Here is a 17081-nt window from a genome sequence, read left to right as displayed (position 1 = left end):
AAGAAAAACAATATGTTTGTCTGCTTTTTTTGAAAGGCCTGGCAAAGTTTTGAACTGGTGTTTCCCATGTTACCTCAAGACTGCTGAAGACCAGTGCCAAGGATGGAAGCCTTCCTTCAGTAAGAGATTTAATTATGAGCATAATATGTTGTAGCTGTCACCTTTGGGAGGCACCATTGATTTACTAAATGTGAATTATTCACATGCTGCCAAACAAGGCACGGCTCCAAAGTTAACAAACTTTAGCCTGGACAGTAATGCATAGAACTGCAGACTAAATAAATACAATGAAAAAAAAAGTCTTTCAACACCTGAGTTCTATTTACTGATCTCCCATTTCAGTTAGTGGTCAAGTTCACCTTATTGAACCCGTCTAGTTGCAACTAATTATCTATTCACCTGAGACATCAGTTAATACATTTAGTTGTGGTAACAGTCAATTATATTAATAGTGCATAAAATAGAATGCTGCCTACTTACTAATGCTTCCTGAACTGCAAGTTCAGAAATTCAGTGGTTCCCTTCATTCACTGAGGTTTATTTCAACAGCAATACTGACGATGTTAAGGTTATGATGTCTTGATTTTGCATAGTGGGAGTGAATTTCCAGGAAAATTCATCACTTGTCAGCAATAGACTTTGGTGCAAGAGTTTCCAGCCTGTGTGATAAGACAAAGTAGACATTGCTAATGCCATTTTACTAAGCTCACCCTCTGCCATTACAGTAAGTGATCAAGAAAATGTTCATGGATTTCATTCTCAGTATCTTTAATGCAGCACTTTACAGTGGCATAAGGGAAAATGCTTGCAGTATTACATCAGGACAAGTGACTAAAGAATCCTGTTATTGTGCTGAAGCAATAAAAAAAAACACATTTTACAGATATTTAGAAGTTACACAGCAATGCAAGACACAAAGGGAATCATAGCTAGTTCAGGAAAATTATTGACTATTCCATACCTGAAATGTATGCAGTTAAGGACAAGACTCCTCCAGATGGCTCTTTTCTAAACAAACTGATCTTTGTCTTTCTTGCACTGAGAATTAGTACAGTACCATTAAAATGAACTTTACTTCCTTTCTTTCTGAGGAATCAATAATCTCTGACCATATGGGATTTTAAACACTTTTTACAATGGAAAAAGTTCAAGAAAAAACTGTTTTTGCAGCTGGAAGGAACTGCACAGCACAATGCCTTTTGGATGTCATCCCAGATTTTAGCCTGCCTCTCACAACATGATTTGAGTAGTAAATTAGCCTCAAACCCAAGGTCTCTTTTCCATACACTAGATGATTATTGAATTAGGTACATTTTCATTGTACTCTTAGTAACTTCCCAAGCAGTTGTTGTCAGAAGACAATCAGAAGACAGAAATTGAAAAGGAGTGAAACATTTCTGGTGTATGAAAGTTTTCAAATGCAGTTTTTGAAAGGCAGAATATTTGCAAATTAGTTACAAAATATTGTTGTCTATTTTCTATTCTGCTTGTTTCTCTCCCTCAAAACTGGTTAAAATGTTTAATAATACTGGGTGTTAGAGAGGATATGATGAGGTATCAAGTGCATCTGGGACATTCAGATTATTTAAAACTGAGCGTGAAGTTGCGATATATTTTGCAACTTAAAGATGAAACTAGATGCTAGGGCTTTGCACTAAACTACCTGCCCTATTACAACATTTCATCTGTTCAAGGGTAGGGGAAGATGGTCAGCAACACAGATGGTTGCCTCTGCGCAGCTTTCCTGAGGGTGGTTTTGTCTACTCTTCCATATATATTCAAAATGTGTTACCATAATACTATTGGAGTATCTGTCAGAGAGGCTTTAGCAGCATAAACAGTAGAGAGTTTTTTGAATTGCAGTCAGAATATTATCATTTAATAAAAATACAATGGCAAAAATGTAAAGTTCTACTTACGTTTATTGTCACAGGACTATATCTTCTCAGTTTAAACTTTGGCAGTAATGTCGAGAACAAAGGGGTTAGAATTGTTAAATAATTGGCAGAAATGCTAAAGGCCACATGAGAGAAAAAAAAAATTTAAACAGCATGCAGTTCCAGTCAGGGATGTACTGACTGAAAGGGTGGTATAAGCAGAGTTAGTCTATACTTGCAGGAGGGAATTACATAAGCACCTAAAAGACAACGAAAATTGCAAAGCTGTTAGGTGGGGACTGTAGGGACCAGCTAAATTGTCCCACAGAACTACATCTAACTCCCTCTTGAAAACATTCCAGGTTTTGGCCTCAATCACATTCTGTGGCAGAGAATTCCGCAGCCTTCACTCCCTGGGTGAAAGATATTTCTCCATCTTTCAGTCCTAAATAGCCTGTCCTTATACAGTGAATCCTGGTTCTGAACTCCCTGCATTTAACCTGCCTAGTCCTGTTCGAGTTTTATAGTGAAAAAAACCCCTCATTCTACTGAATTCTAGTGAAAAGATTCTAATCAATTCATTGTCTCTTCTATGTCAGTCCTGCCATCCCAGCAATCAGTCTTCCTCTTCCCTGCTCTTCCTCTAGAGCAAGAACCTCCTTCCTCTGATAAGGCGATCAGAACTGCACTCAATGTTCCAGGTCTGGCCTCGCCTTGTTGTATAATTGCAGCAAGCCATCCTTGTTCCTGTGTTTGAGTCCTCTCATCATCAAGGTCAACATACAGTTTGCCTTCTTCACTGCCTGCTGCACCTGCATGCTCACTTGCAGAAAATGGTGAACAGGTACCCCCAGGTCTCATTGCAACTCCTCCTTTCCCATCTGTCCCCATTCAGACAATAACTTGCCTTCCTGGTTTTGCTATCAAAGTGGATTACTTCACATTTATCCACATTATACTTCAACTGATATGCATTGGCCCAGCTCTCAACTTGTCAAAATTACAATGAAGGATCGCTGTATCTGCCTGACAGTTCATCCTCCCACTCAGCTTTGAGCTGTCTGCAAACTTGGAGATGTTATATTTATTTCCCTCGTCTAAATCAATATATATTGTGAATAACTGGAGTCTGAGCAAGGTAATCATTGGCTGCCTCTTGGAAAATGACCTGTTCATTCCTACTCTGTGTTTTGTGTCTACCAACCAGTTCTCTACCCATGTCAGTACAGTGCCCCAAATTCCACACGCTTTAATTTACATGCTATTTTCTTAAATAAAAGCCTTCTGAAAATCCAAATAAACTACATCCAGTGGCTCTCTCTTATCAACTTACCTAGTTACATTCCAAAAAATTCCAATTGATTTTTCAAGCGTGATTTTAATTTTGTAAATTCATGTTGACTGCATCCAACCCTGCCTCTGTTTTTCAAGCGCTTTGTTATTAAATCTTTTATAATAGGCTCTAGCATTTTCTCTAGTACTGATGTGAGGCATTCCGATCTATAATGTCTCATTTTCTCTCTATGTGTTTTTTTAAATAGTAGGGTTACATTAGCTACCTTCCAATCCAAAGTAATTGATTCAGAGTCTAAAGAATGATGACCACCAATGCATCCACTGTTTCTTGGGCTACTTCCTTATGAACTCTGAGATGTGGATTATCGAGCCCTCGGGATTTATCTACGTTCAATCTCATCAATTTCCCCAACACTGTTTCCTTACTAATACGGACTTCATTCAGTTCCTCCCTCTCACTAAACCCTGTGTTCACCAACATTTTTGGGACATTATTTATTTCCTCCTTTGTGAAGACCAAACCAAAATATGTATTTAATTAGTCTACCATCTCTTTGTTGCCCATTAAAACATCCCGTTTCAATTTGTAAAGGACTTACATTTGCCTTCACACATCCTTTTCACCTAACATCCCTATAGAAGCTTTTACAATCAGTTTCCCTGCAAACTCTCATACTCCATTTCCCTTTCTTAATACTGTACATCCCTTTGTTCTCTGGAAATGGTCCCACTCAAAGGGAGCGAAGCAAAAGGCTTAGGCCATTCATTTCAAATAGCTAGCTGGCAAACCAAACTGAATATACAATCATGAAATATTTTTGTCTACAGTGACAAATTGCAGCAGAAACTTAAGAAAACATGGAAGAATGTTCTGCTAGAAACATTATCGACTTAATGAATTATAAATGAGCAGGAGAATCAAGAGACTGATCCCTTTGGAATTTTGTTTATTTTCCATTTCCTGACGTTCAATTCCAGCCAGTATTTGTGCTCCACGTTTAAAGTGAGTTAAAATGGCAACTATCATTTCAAACCTCTTGTGCACCTTTGTGTTCAAGTGATGCCAGAGGAAGCTACTTCATTCTTTCACTCCGTTAGTAAGAATTCATACAGAGAATTAGAAGGTTGCAACAGCAAGACAGCAGTTGATAATTATGGGTTGGTCCATAGATCCAAACCATTTAGCCAATTCCCCTCTTAAGATTAGATTACTTACAGTGTGGAAACAGGCCCTTCGGCCCAACAAGTCCACACTGACCCGCCGAAGTGCAACCCACCCAGACCCATTCCCCTACATTTTACCCCTTCACCTAACCTACACATCTTTGGACTGAGGGAGCATGGCCAATTCACCTAACCTACACATCTTTGGACTGAGGGAGGAAACCCACGCAGACACGGGGAGAATGTGCAAACTCCACACAGTCAGTCGCCTGAGGCGGGAATTCAACCCGCGTCTCTGGCACTGTGAGGCAATAGTGCTAACCACTGTGCCACCGTGCCACCCTAAAGGAAATTAGTAGACCATATAGCTTTACCAACAATCAATAATGAATTGATAGTCATCAGTAGGTTCTTAATTCCACATTTTTATTCAATTCAAAATCCACCATCTGCCATGGCAGGATTCGAACCCAGGTTCATTAGACCCAGAACCGTAGTCAGGTCTCTGGATTAACAGTCCAGTGATAATACAACTAGGCCACTGCCTCCTCTTCCAGACAGGCATTTCCTTTCTACTGCTGAACATTACAGCTAACATTTTAACCTCAGCTTAATTATAATTTCAAAGGTAAGTGTTTATATATCTGAAGTGAAAATACTTCTAGATTATACTCAAATGCCTTCAGCATAGAAGTCAATCCCGAGGAGTACTCCAAGTGACGTATAAATTACACCAAATTAAACACAGCAATATAAAGAGACAATAAAAAGGGGAATTTTAAATTTCAAAAAGGTGCTGAGAAGAAATGGAGGAGTTAAAAATGAATTCTAATTCAAGTGGAGGACCAACCATTGGTGGTCAACTAGAGGAAAATGAGAAGAGCAACAAACTTAAGGAAAAAACATTAAGCAGAGGCGAGGAGCCAGAAGACTGGTCAGAAAACAAAGAATAGCATCAAACAATAGAAAGTAAATCAGGACAAATTAGAGCGCTGTGTTTGCTAGCTAGAGATGTAAAAACAACTGGCAAGAGTTTCCATAGTTATCAAGAAAAAAAAGTATTGCACTCTAAAGGATGAGTTAAAGAAACATCAAATGTAATGGATATATATTTTGTTTCCTCAATATGATAGAAAAAAATCTCAGTAATATTTATTAAGGGGAGATTAAACTAGGTGAAATTATAAATCACTCAGGATGCAGTACTAAACAGAGTGATGGAGCAACAGGTTTATTAGTTTCCAGATCCAGATGGACCTTATCCTAGGGTCTTAAGAGTGGCCAGTAAGGTTGTACCCTGGAAATTGACGTAGGTTATATTTAAGATTTTTGTTCCTGATTTGAGTGTCTTTCAAATTCATGTGAAATTGTGTGGTACAATCATTATTTTCCTGCAGATCTTTTAACATGGCATTACTAATTATTCCTGCCTCATTACACGTTAACAGATCTTTGAAAGCTTTATACCTAACCAGTTTCATAATGTATTGCTTCAGAAACTGTTACCAAAATGTTCTACAAAATTAATTCGTGACCATTCTTGTCAATTTGGTTTTCTCAGTCCATGTGCATGTTAAAGTGCCCACAATGAATGCATTGCCTCTGTTACAAGCTGACAAGGATATGAACTTACCTGCAACAGAGGGTGCAGTTCATTGCTCTCCCTCCAATATGAGTATGGAGGTGTGCGCAGGGTGGAATCTCAGTCTTTTTCTTTTTTCTGCCCTGATTTAAATGTGGGATAGGAAGGCTTGTAGATGGCATTTCCACTTTGATATCAACTGATAACATACTCGCTTAAATGCCTTTTTCTCCAAATGCTGGTATTCACCATAAAGGATTTGCTTGGTATTTAACATAAAGGATTTGCTTACAGGCTCCTAGTGGTCAGGGAGAGCCCTCACTCAAAGACACTCAGTTCCTGATTTAAGAAATCTGGCATTGGATCACCCTCCAACTTCCCTTAGCCAACAGCTCTGTCTCTGTGGCATCAACTCCTTCCATACTCACTTCTGGCCTGGTTACCTCAATGATCCTGGGCTTCTGATGTATCCATTACTAACAACTATCAACACTCTCCTACTAATGCTGCCTGCAAGGAAGAGCTGCTGGCTTCTGATTAGCCAGTAGTTCCCTGTGACCTGGATTTCCCGTCTGGGGTTCTTGATCTCAGCAAAAATCTGTCAGACGTCCAGCCTGGATCAATTGCCAAGATTAAATAAAATCCCATGAAGCTTGAGCAATTTCGGAACATATCCTAAATCCTAATATGAAATGACTATCTTTAGTTCTTTTGCATTTCATCGTCTCAACATTTGAGTTAAGAGGACTTGAGACACAATGGGAAGCATCTCTTTCTCAGAGCCAGTATCTTTTGAGCTTGAGTCCCAACCCAGGAGGTGAGGAACAATGAAGGTGTTTTCATGTTGCAGTCAAACAGGTTGAATATTAATAGACATTAAGAGTGGTTGAGATTCTTGATCATGTCATGTGATCGAAAGAAAGTTGGAACCTCTTCCACCACCATCCAGACTGCAACATACATGTAGGCTTCCATGTTGCCACAGCAACCCTGACTTCCTCAGCAAACTGTAATGCACCATCACCATCATACTGGAGTCATTTAGCTAATTGTTGAAGTTTTTTTTAAATCCAGGGCTAACGTTGCTTTTAGCTATACATTTTGAACAATTGAAAATGGAAGCCGAGTTTTATATTGTTTAAGGCAAACATTCTTTGTGACTTTGATAAGGGCCATTCCAGTACTGTGGCAAGACTGGAACCCTGACTGGAGTGGAATCATGGAATCTTTGAAAACTTGGGCATAGATTTGGGAAAAAAAACCAGACATTCCAGAACTTTGGCGAGAAAGGGGAAATTCATGTTGGAGTTAGAACTTACAAGGACATAAACACCAAGAGTGGGTATTAGGGGAGACGGATCATAGTGGGAGACAATATTTGAGTAGAGAAACCCATCAGAAATATCAGCTAACATGGAGCCCAAGAAGGGCTTGGTTGGAAAAAGATTGAGGCAGCTGGATCTTGTGGACGTTATGAGTTTGAGGGCAATAAAGAAGAGGTGAAACAGAATTTGAAATAGAACTCAGACAGTGGGAGAGGTAAGGATTATGTAGGCCTCGTGAGCTTGGAGAAGCAACAGAGACCATTGAATTGGTGGACTGAATATTTCTGCTGGAGGCCCAGTCATTGAGAATGTTCAATATCAAGATCAGTAAATTTCTATATACTAATGACATCAAGGGTTTCGGGGATAGCATGAGTTAATTGTTTATCAGCATGACGTGGAATAACAAAGTAGGTTTGAAGAGTTCAATGACCTACTCCTCCTGTTTTTCTATGTTTCTATAAGTCACCCCTTGTTAGCATGGAGGAGACAGTGGACAGTGATTTCAGAAGGCAGGTTGTGGTGAAGAGAATGCAGAGTTATCTTTGCATTCCTGAATGAATTTTGAACTGTAAGCAGTGATGGAGAGCAGTATCTGATAATGCATACATAGTGCAGCGGGTCTAGTGATGGGTGGTTAAACAAATTCTCCACCAAAAATCTGCATTTTGTAGACTTCAGGGAGTGGAAATTAGAAGTAAAACACCAAATGACTAGATACAGAAAGTAGTGGGTTTAAAAAAAAATTAATAGTGAATAAATATGAAGAAATTCTTAGTAAGTATACATTTCTTCTATGAGGACAGCATTCTTGCTGTGCTGTTTGAAAAAGAGTTAACCATTTTAATCTCACTGTTCTGCTCTTTGTCCATGGCCCTGTAGCCTACAGTGCCTCAAGTGCATAAAATAAATGCTTCCAAGGCCTTCTGACTCTACCATTTGTAGAGGTAATGAATTCCGGACCCCAGCCTCTCCAGATGAAGATTTGCCTCCACTCATCACTCTACCAGTAATGTTAAATCTGTGTTTCCTGATTGATTTCTCTTGCTAAGTCCTTCTTATCTATTTGGCTCCTTCATAATTTTAAAATCCCAATTAGTGCATTAACATCTTTCCTGCAAATGATCAGAACCATATGCTGTACCCTTGCTGTGGTCTGGCTACAGTTTTATAAAATTTGAGCATGACCTCTTGTATTCTATACCTTGACTAAAAAAAGAATTTGTCCTTTTAGCCTTCATCACTATTTTATCCACCTCTGCTGCCACCTTCGGTGATCTGTGAACATTGATTCTATGGTCCCTCTACTATGAATACCCTTCTAAGTAAACTACAAAATATTGTGCATTGCCTCTGATAGAACATTTAAAATTATGAAAGGAAGATGTGTGAAGCTGAGCACTAGATTTTCCAGTAGTTGAGGCATGTAGTAATGAGAGCCAGTGGAGAAAAGATTATACATAAATTATTTAAAACCGATTTGGGAGAGTTGTGAGAGTGGCGTTTACCACCAGAAACTTATATCGACCTTCAAGAGTAGATTAGACAGATGAATGAAAGAACAGCAGTTGTATCTGGAACAGGCCGGGTAAATGCCATTGAAGCTACTTGACTAAGTAGAGGCTAATCACGAGTGACTTGTTTTTATGTTGCAAATTGATTACACTTCAAAGTACTTCAAAGCGAAGAAAATAGTTAGGAAGTGCAGTTGTTGTCAGGTGGGGAAATGTCAAATCTAGTTTTGATACTACACTGTCCAAAACAGAAATATGATAACTGACTTCAGGACCTGGTTTTCATGGTGCTGCTCAAAAGAAATGCTGGCCAATTCCACTGCTCTTCTTCAAATGATACCAAAGATATTTACTGCCTATCTGAGACAGAAGACTGGCCTCAGTTAAGCATCTCATCTGAAAGATAACGTCTGCAACATGCAATCTCTCCTTTAGTAAGGATTGGAATGTCTTTCCAGATTATATATTCAAGTCTTTTTAATGAGACTTGAATCCATGTCCTTTCAACTGAGGTGTAATTATTATAATTGGCAACAAAGTAGTAAAATGAGTGCCACTGTGGCTCAGTAGCTAGCACTGCTGTCTCACAGTGCCATGGACCCGGGTTTGATTCCAACCTTGGGCGACTGTCTGAATAGAGTTTCCTGTGTGTGCCGGTTTCTTCCCACAGTCCAGAGTTGTCCAGGTTAGGTGGATTGGCTATGCTAAATTGCCCCTAGTGTTCAGGGATGTGCAGGTTAGGTGGATTAGCCATAGGAAATGCAGGGTTACAGGGATGAGGTAGGGAGATGGGTCTGGAGGGGATGTTCTTCGGAGGGGTTGTGTGGACCTCATGGGCAGATTAGTCTGTTACCACAGTGTAAGGATTCTGTGATGAAACCCAAATGTCACTGCCCTAATTTTTGTTTCTAGATCAGGTGTACAAAGACAGGATAACGTTTAAATGGTCACCTGCACTTCCCACTGACACTCCGGGGTTACTGTAACTAGTCTAAGAGTTGAGATGGGCTATGCAGAAAGCACTAACCTTTTATGCCTCTTCATTACTCCTAAATTACCCCAGTGCCCACTACACTTCACCCAACCCCTACCATGCCAACTCTTCTAATATCCACAAGTACCAATAAACACAAAAAAAGTTGTAAAAGTTAAAAATGTCTACATTGCAAACTGCATTCTATTGAGAAACACACTGACTCATAAAGCACATTGTTACCTGTTGACAGGTCTTGATACTTCTTAACTAGTTGGACAGTTCAAAGGGCTTTACACGTTTTCCACACAATCTTCTCAACAATTAACAATCCTGAAGGACAGCTAATCTTGCCTCCCCCCAGACGAAAACTTCCTTGGCCCTCATCACAAAGTGTCTGGTACAGGATTGCTCAGTCTTCAAAAGCTATCCAACATTAATGTACTGAGAACAGAGCTGTTGTTACCTAATTTAAACTGATCAGATCATGATCATTCAAACGAGCATTTCTGACCATTTAAATGCCAGTTGTCTCTGTGAAATGCTCCTGTATGCTCATGGACCATCTCCTTGAAAATAAGAATTGCCAGGTTTTGGGGGCAGGAGTCAGGATTTTCAATATCTTCTACCACTTTCACAAAGGTAGTGAGAATCTTTGTTGTGGCAACAATCTGGAATGCTGATTTAAAAAGGACTTTTTTTCAAACACTTGAGATGAGATTGCTAAAGTTCACTCAAGGGGGAAATGCATTTGCTGCTGTTCTACTAACTTGTTGCAGCAAATTGTAAAGTTTTAAAAGTTGGGGTGCAAAGTGGTGTGCAAAGATTCTTGATGTAAAAAGCAAATTTATCAAAATCCTACTTGTTTCCTTTACTGTCAGTGATTAATTATTGGATGTGTTGTGCATTTTGTAAAATTAACGATTCACTCATTAATTAATGCTATCATTTGTATTCATTCTGGAAGTATAAGTTTTGTGCCGTTTTTAAATTTTCTAATCTAAAAGTCTGATTCTGAGGGACTATATCACACATACATGTTGATTTATTGTTTGTTTTTATTAAAGGGAATGCTTCATGTCTCCCACCAGGAAAAAATACTGGCTTCAAGAAGGGGAACAATAAGAGCAAAGCCTTGGACCTGGCTCCCTCAATGGAGCCAGATCCATATTTTGCCAATAGACGATGGAGTCACTGTATATTCGATCATTATTCTTCCATGTGTGTTGACCTGCTGTCTGAGTTTTGCTGAGTTGGCACAGTTTCAGAGTTTGTTTGTGTTTTTTAAAATTTTTAGATAAAACAAATTGAGGGGACTCTGAACCTGGCTGATTTGTACCATGGATAATATTACCACAAAACAACAAATATCAGTCTTACTTAACTGGAAACACTAATAAACACACACTGTGAACAACAATGTTTACAACCAATACAGGTGGGCCTTCAGGCCTTTTCGTACCATGCACCGCGCTGTCTTCCATTACTCCATTGGAAGTGTACAACCAAAGCATTTCCTCTTTTACATGTAATGTTTTCATTAGACTACAAAGGCTGAGAGTCCCTTGCATTTTCTTTTATTTTTAGTGTATTCAGCTTGTTAGTTCATAATGTATGTCTAAAATCTTCAATTGCCTATGTAACCTCATATTTTAGCCATGTAAATTTTATGTATAGAAATACTGTAATAGTATGTAATGCATTGTTTCCTTGTGGTAAGTGATTGAGGTGCTGCCACGGGATATGAGACACTGATGAATGGTGCTATTTTGGATTTTAAATATGCTCCTTGGCAAGGTAGCTCTGATGGAATTTTGTTTTTATTTTCCCTGATCTGAGAGGGTATTGATGCTTTTCTGATTGCTTTCATTTTTTGGACAGGATTGACTTGTTTCTGAATGTGCGGTGGCTTTCATATTGGATCTATTAGGCTAGGAGCAGTACCTGTTGACTAAAGAGTTGACTTGCAGCAAACTAGGTGCATGAAAGTGCCTGAGAGAAAAAGGGACAATTGCAGCATTGCAACCTTACCTTTTTAAATTACTTTCTCCCTTTAGGTACTTCTTTCATAGTTTAAGAAATATTTAAAAATGCATCTTTAAATACTCAGCAGCAGGTTGAGACAATGGTTTATTATTTTGAACTATATCCTTAAAGAATAAAACATACTGAATATGACTAGAAAGCAATCTTAAGATAACTTCTCAAGTTCAATAATTTCTCAACTCGGTGGAAGTAGTGTGGTGGTTGGGGAAATATGTTAGTTGTATCCATAGATTGTAATAATACCTAGAATACATGCATTCTGAAGAAGAAGTACTTGCCAATGGAAGACCCTTTCTTTGTCAGCAAATGGATGGTAGCAGATGGCTTTGCCTTCAGCAGGAGATGCAGAACCCAAAACTCTCTTTTCACTCAAGGAGTCTGTTCCATTTTTTCCACAGTTCAATAAGTTAGAGCCAACGTTTTTCAGATTTATTAGTTCTAAGAGCCAAGCAGATGAACTCTCACTAAGTCAGCAGAGCAAAATTTTCTGTGCCAACCTCCTTTTCATTTTAAATAGGCCTATGCCAATCTCTGATAGGCTTTCTTTTTTGGGTGGGCAGTTATGATTTTAAGTGACAAGCTCGCACCTTCATAATTTCAGTACCAATTATGACCACGTTTGTCAACCTACAAGAAAATACTTAAGAGCTGAAGAGTCATTGCAATTAACCAGATAGCTCTTTGTGGAAACAAACGTGGTGTGGTGTCCACTTTATCCCAGGTTTGTTTCAGTTTTCCAAAGAAGCTATCCTTTATTTTGCTGGAGAACAAATGGTCTAAATACACATTGCAAACAGGGAAAAAGTGGGGAGAAAAGGATGTTTGCTATTTTGTGTTTGCTCCCTTTTCAACAAAACCATATAATACCACCAAGTATGAGGTGCTGCTGTGTTTGATATGGTCTGAAAGCCCACCTTAAGAAATATTTTAATGTCTTCGTAGCTCTTCCTTCCATGCAGGCCTTCCTGCTTGTTCTAAACTATTCCAGTTTCTGACTGTTAAATGCTGATGCATGTATCCATTATTTACTGTGTTTAAATTTATGTTTGATTAGAATTTAGTTGTGCAACTGGCGAAGTAGTATTTTAGTGGCACTTTGCAGATGTATAAAAATGCTTTATGATAAAGTACGTTTTACTGAAAATGTGACCTTCAACTGCTTTACTGTTGTACCCCATATACCCAGTGTAACACTATTTTGTGCTAATTTTAGTGGGAATTCTTCAATAAATATTCAATGTGATTCAATATTATTTGAGAAGTATGTTTATTTATACTACATTTAAAGTTAATGCATATTAAGAATTAGGTAAGATCAAGTTAGTTCTAACTTCTGTCTTACCAGAAAATTAAGCATCTCAAATTCGTAATGGGCGAATTGACTCTGGAACTTCATTCATCCAGGCAAGTGGGGAGTATTTCATCACACTCCTGACTTAAATCTTATAGATATTTAAAAGGCTTTGGAGAGTCAGGAGGCAAGTTATTTATTGTATAGTTCCCAGCCTTTAACAAGTACTTTTGAGACTGAACAAGGCAAATTTCTGTTCGATCATAACCTCCAGGATGTTGCTGTCTTTTATTCATCTTAAGGGATGTAAACATTTATTGGCCAGAGTGCAGTTAAGAGTCAACCACATGGATGTGTCTCTGAAGTCATATGTGGACCAGACCAGGTAAAGATTTCCTTCAAAAGTGAACCAGATGGGTTTTTCCTGACAATTGCAACAGTTTCATGGTCGTTAGGCTCTTAATTCTAGATTTTATTATTGAATTCAAATATCACCATCTGCTGTGGCAGATTTGAACCCAGGTCCCCAGAGCACATTATCCAGGTCTTTGGATTAATGGTCTAGCAATAATCTCTCCTAATAGTGGCTGAGTCAATGTTTTGCTGGGAAGGTGGTTACTTTCTGACTTGTTGGAGATGATTTTACTGTGTCACTTTTGTGTGGTAAATATTAATTGCCCCTTTTCAGCATTTTTTATAAAGGAGGGCTCTCCATTATTTCCTAGTACATTATTTTCTGAAGCCTTTACGAGATACAGAGAATCATCTACTTAAGACAATACTAGCATATTGTCTTCTCACTCAATAGACAGGAAGCATAGCACCTGAACTCCCAACACTGCAGATGTAGTTGCCTGCTCAAATCTGACACTGTGGGGCTACCTTACAATGAGGATATACACAAGGCATTCCATAAATCTGCAGTTAGTGATAGACTGTTTATGACATGAGCAGGTTATCAGTGAATACCTGTTAGCCTGGCAGCACATGTATTCACACTGCTTCATTCAGCCTGTTGTCACATCCTCAGCCCTCCTGGGAGAAACAAAGGCTAGTTTCTTCAGGAAAAGGCTAGTTTCCCCCAGCCACATGTGATTCAGACCTTTTCTTATCTCTCATCAGATGAGAGTGTGTGTCCATTGGAAGCCATAAAACCTAAAACATTGTTTTTCCAAACAGATGGCCTGGTCAATAATGGTTCTGCTGTCTTAAGTACTCAGAAGCCCTATAGTATATTACAAAGTGACTCCAAACATTTGTGGCAATCTAAAGCATCCTCATCAACACTACTATAATGAGAGAAAGAGGAGAAGAAAGAAAATGGGAGGAGGAGGAGGAAGGGACCCAGTGACCTTGACTCCTCCTTTACTAGGCAGATTGACCCAAATTCCATTATCAAGCTCCATCTGCTATGTAACTACTTACCTGACCACACTGGATCCATCATTTGAGATGCCCTGTTACAGTATTTCCTTGACAACCATCCAACAATAAAGACCATCAACAAAAACGTTCTCATTAACATCTTTATCTATACAAGCAGAACAAATGATTCACCCTTAGTTTTGCCTGTCTTAGTGCTGCTGGTCAGTCAGGGTGGCTGGGGGAAGAATGCTGATTTGGTGAGACAGCAGATGGCTTTAAGGGATGATCTCAAACAGCTCCGGGCCTCACCTCGAGGATCCTGCTTCAGACTGTACCATTGATTGGTAGCAATCTGGGTGAGCTAGCTGAGATGCCACAACCAGTGCAATGGCATAATAAACGTACTGTGAGGGATACAACTGTCATTTGAAGAGAGGTCAGCTGGTTCTGCATCATGGTGCCAATGCCACTCACAGGATCCAGAACCTCTGCAATCCTAACAAGTTGCATCTTACTGGCTCCTTTGTGCACTGAGATTCACAGCTATGATGGTAACTGTCAGAGCCTGCATGCCAGCCAGTGTGGATCCCATGACCTCAGTCCAAGCTCCCACTGCAGGACCTGAGCTAATGACCAAGCAGGGGTCATGAAAACATAAAAGGAATGGGGAGAAATGTGCACAGGAGTTGGGAAGTGTCAGAAGGAAATCAGGAGGTCCATAATTAAACTACCTGCAGCTTTCAGGCCATCTTGGATATCAGGATGAAGCTGAGAGGGGAGTTGTGAAAAACCACATGCTAGTAACATGCCATCATTCTCAATGATCTCAGTGATACCAGATCCCATGGGCTGCATTAAAGATGATCCCCCCCAATTCATTGCACCATCTCCATTATTAGGCTCGAGTGGCAGCATCATGCCAGTCCACTGCTATTTGTTCAGTTATGGATAACATTGTACTGCAATAAAGAGGGCAGAATCCCAGAGACTGTTGATTGTTAAAATCATAAGACCATAAGACATAGGAGTGGAAGTAAGGTCATTTGGCCCATTGAGCCCACTCCTCCATTTAATCATGGCTGATGGGCATTTCAACTCCACTTACCTGCACTCTCCCCGTAGTCTTTAATTCCTTGCGAGATTAAGAATTTCTCAATCTCTGCCTTGAAGATATTTAACGTCCCAGCCTCCACAGGCCCACCACTCTCTGGCTGAAGAACTGTCTACTCATTTCCATTCTAAATTGACCCCCTCTAATTCCAAGGCTATGCCCACAGGTGAAAATGTGTTGCTGGAAAAGTGCAGCAGGTCAGGCAGCATCCAGGGAACAGGAGAATCGACGTTTCGGGCATAAGCCCTTCTTCAGGAATGCCCACAGGTCCCAGTCTCCCCACCTAATGGAAACAACTTCCCAGCATCCACCCTTTCTAAGCTATGCATTATCTTGTAAATTTCTATCAATCTTCTAAACTGTAATGAATACAATCCCAATCCCATAGTTTTCAAGTCACTATTCATTGAGTAGGTTGAAACCAAAGGATAAATTTAAAAAGACAACTGCATCTTAAGTGGCATAAACAGCAGTTTTCAAGATGGACACTATGGGATCGTGTTCAATAACGACTGGAACTGATGAGTGGCGAAAATAGCCTCTTTATTCAGCAATTACAACACAAATTCAAGGTGGCAATAGAATTCCGAAATAGAGTTCTTACAACATCCCCTTTATGCACGTTTCTTACATGTATGAAAATGTCATTACTATGGTGTTACATTTTTATCTATAGCACACAAAGGTTTGAAGGGCTTCTTTCCTGGGAGACAGGAGATGGTTTAAAATGTGCTAAGTGCTGGCTGCTACTTCTGATGGAATGTCTCTCTGGTCTGCTTGCATGATTAGGAGGTGTTAGCCCTTTTGTCTTTTAAATTAGTAAATTTATTAAAAAATACTAGGCATATATGCTCTAAATAAGTTATAAATCGTAATAAAAGAATAAAGTGTATGAAACTGATTACTGTAACTGTGTGGTGAGATTTATTTACTATTTGCCGGTATGAATTTCATTCATTCTTGCAATTTCTTGCAAGCGCTGTTTTGTCAGTTAGTTTCTTAAAGAGATAGTGACCCAGTTAAAAGGTATTTAACAGGTAGGTAATCTATTCAGGTCCAGGAGATGGTTGGTAAGGGCTGATTAATATGATAATATTTTGTGCAGACTTGGTGTGGATGGTATTGTTCTGTATGCTGATAAGGTGCAGAAATGCAGGAATGGGTTTGAAAGGATTGTTTTTAAATTTGGATACTACAGAACTGCGGTTTTTTGAATGAATATATGAAACCATGTTATAGTAAATAACAGGTTAGTAAAGGGTTATGAATAAATGGGAACCCGGTATTAATGAATGAAGTGAGCTGGTAAGTGAGTCAATAACGATAGCCTATAACACAATATCACATTACAAATATCTCACAGCACGTATCTACCTAATTACAGTTGATATTTGAGAAGCCACTCATCAGAGGCAATCAGCATGAATGACTCACTTCCTGATAGTTCACAAAATCATTTAGGTGTAGTTAAGTGAATTCAGATGGATGTGGACTAAGCCAAGAGACTCAACCACCGTGGACAATGGACCATGGCTCA

At 39.2% G+C, this 17081-nt stretch overlaps 1 long non-coding RNA gene across 1 annotated transcript in view; it reads left to right on the top strand.

Annotated features, from left to right (window-relative positions):
- LOC122560185 overlaps window positions 1-13025 on the top strand; it is a 32717-nt gene extending 19692 nt beyond the window's left edge. Inside the window, exons 4-5 of the long non-coding RNA XR_006314688.1 lie at window positions 37-119; window positions 10799-13025. This is a non-coding gene — a long non-coding RNA (uncharacterized LOC122560185). The remainder of the gene's footprint in view (window positions 1-36; window positions 120-10798) is intronic.
- The last annotated feature ends 4056 nt before the right edge of the window (window positions 13026-17081 follow it).

This window comes from Chiloscyllium plagiosum, chromosome 2 (assembly GCF_004010195.1).
Source record: "Chiloscyllium plagiosum isolate BGI_BamShark_2017 chromosome 2, ASM401019v2, whole genome shotgun sequence".
Classification (NCBI taxonomy): domain Eukaryota; kingdom Metazoa; phylum Chordata; class Chondrichthyes; order Orectolobiformes; family Hemiscylliidae; genus Chiloscyllium; species Chiloscyllium plagiosum.
Note: the sequence above shows the minus strand (reverse complement) of the source record. Positions and strands in the feature narration are given on the sequence as shown.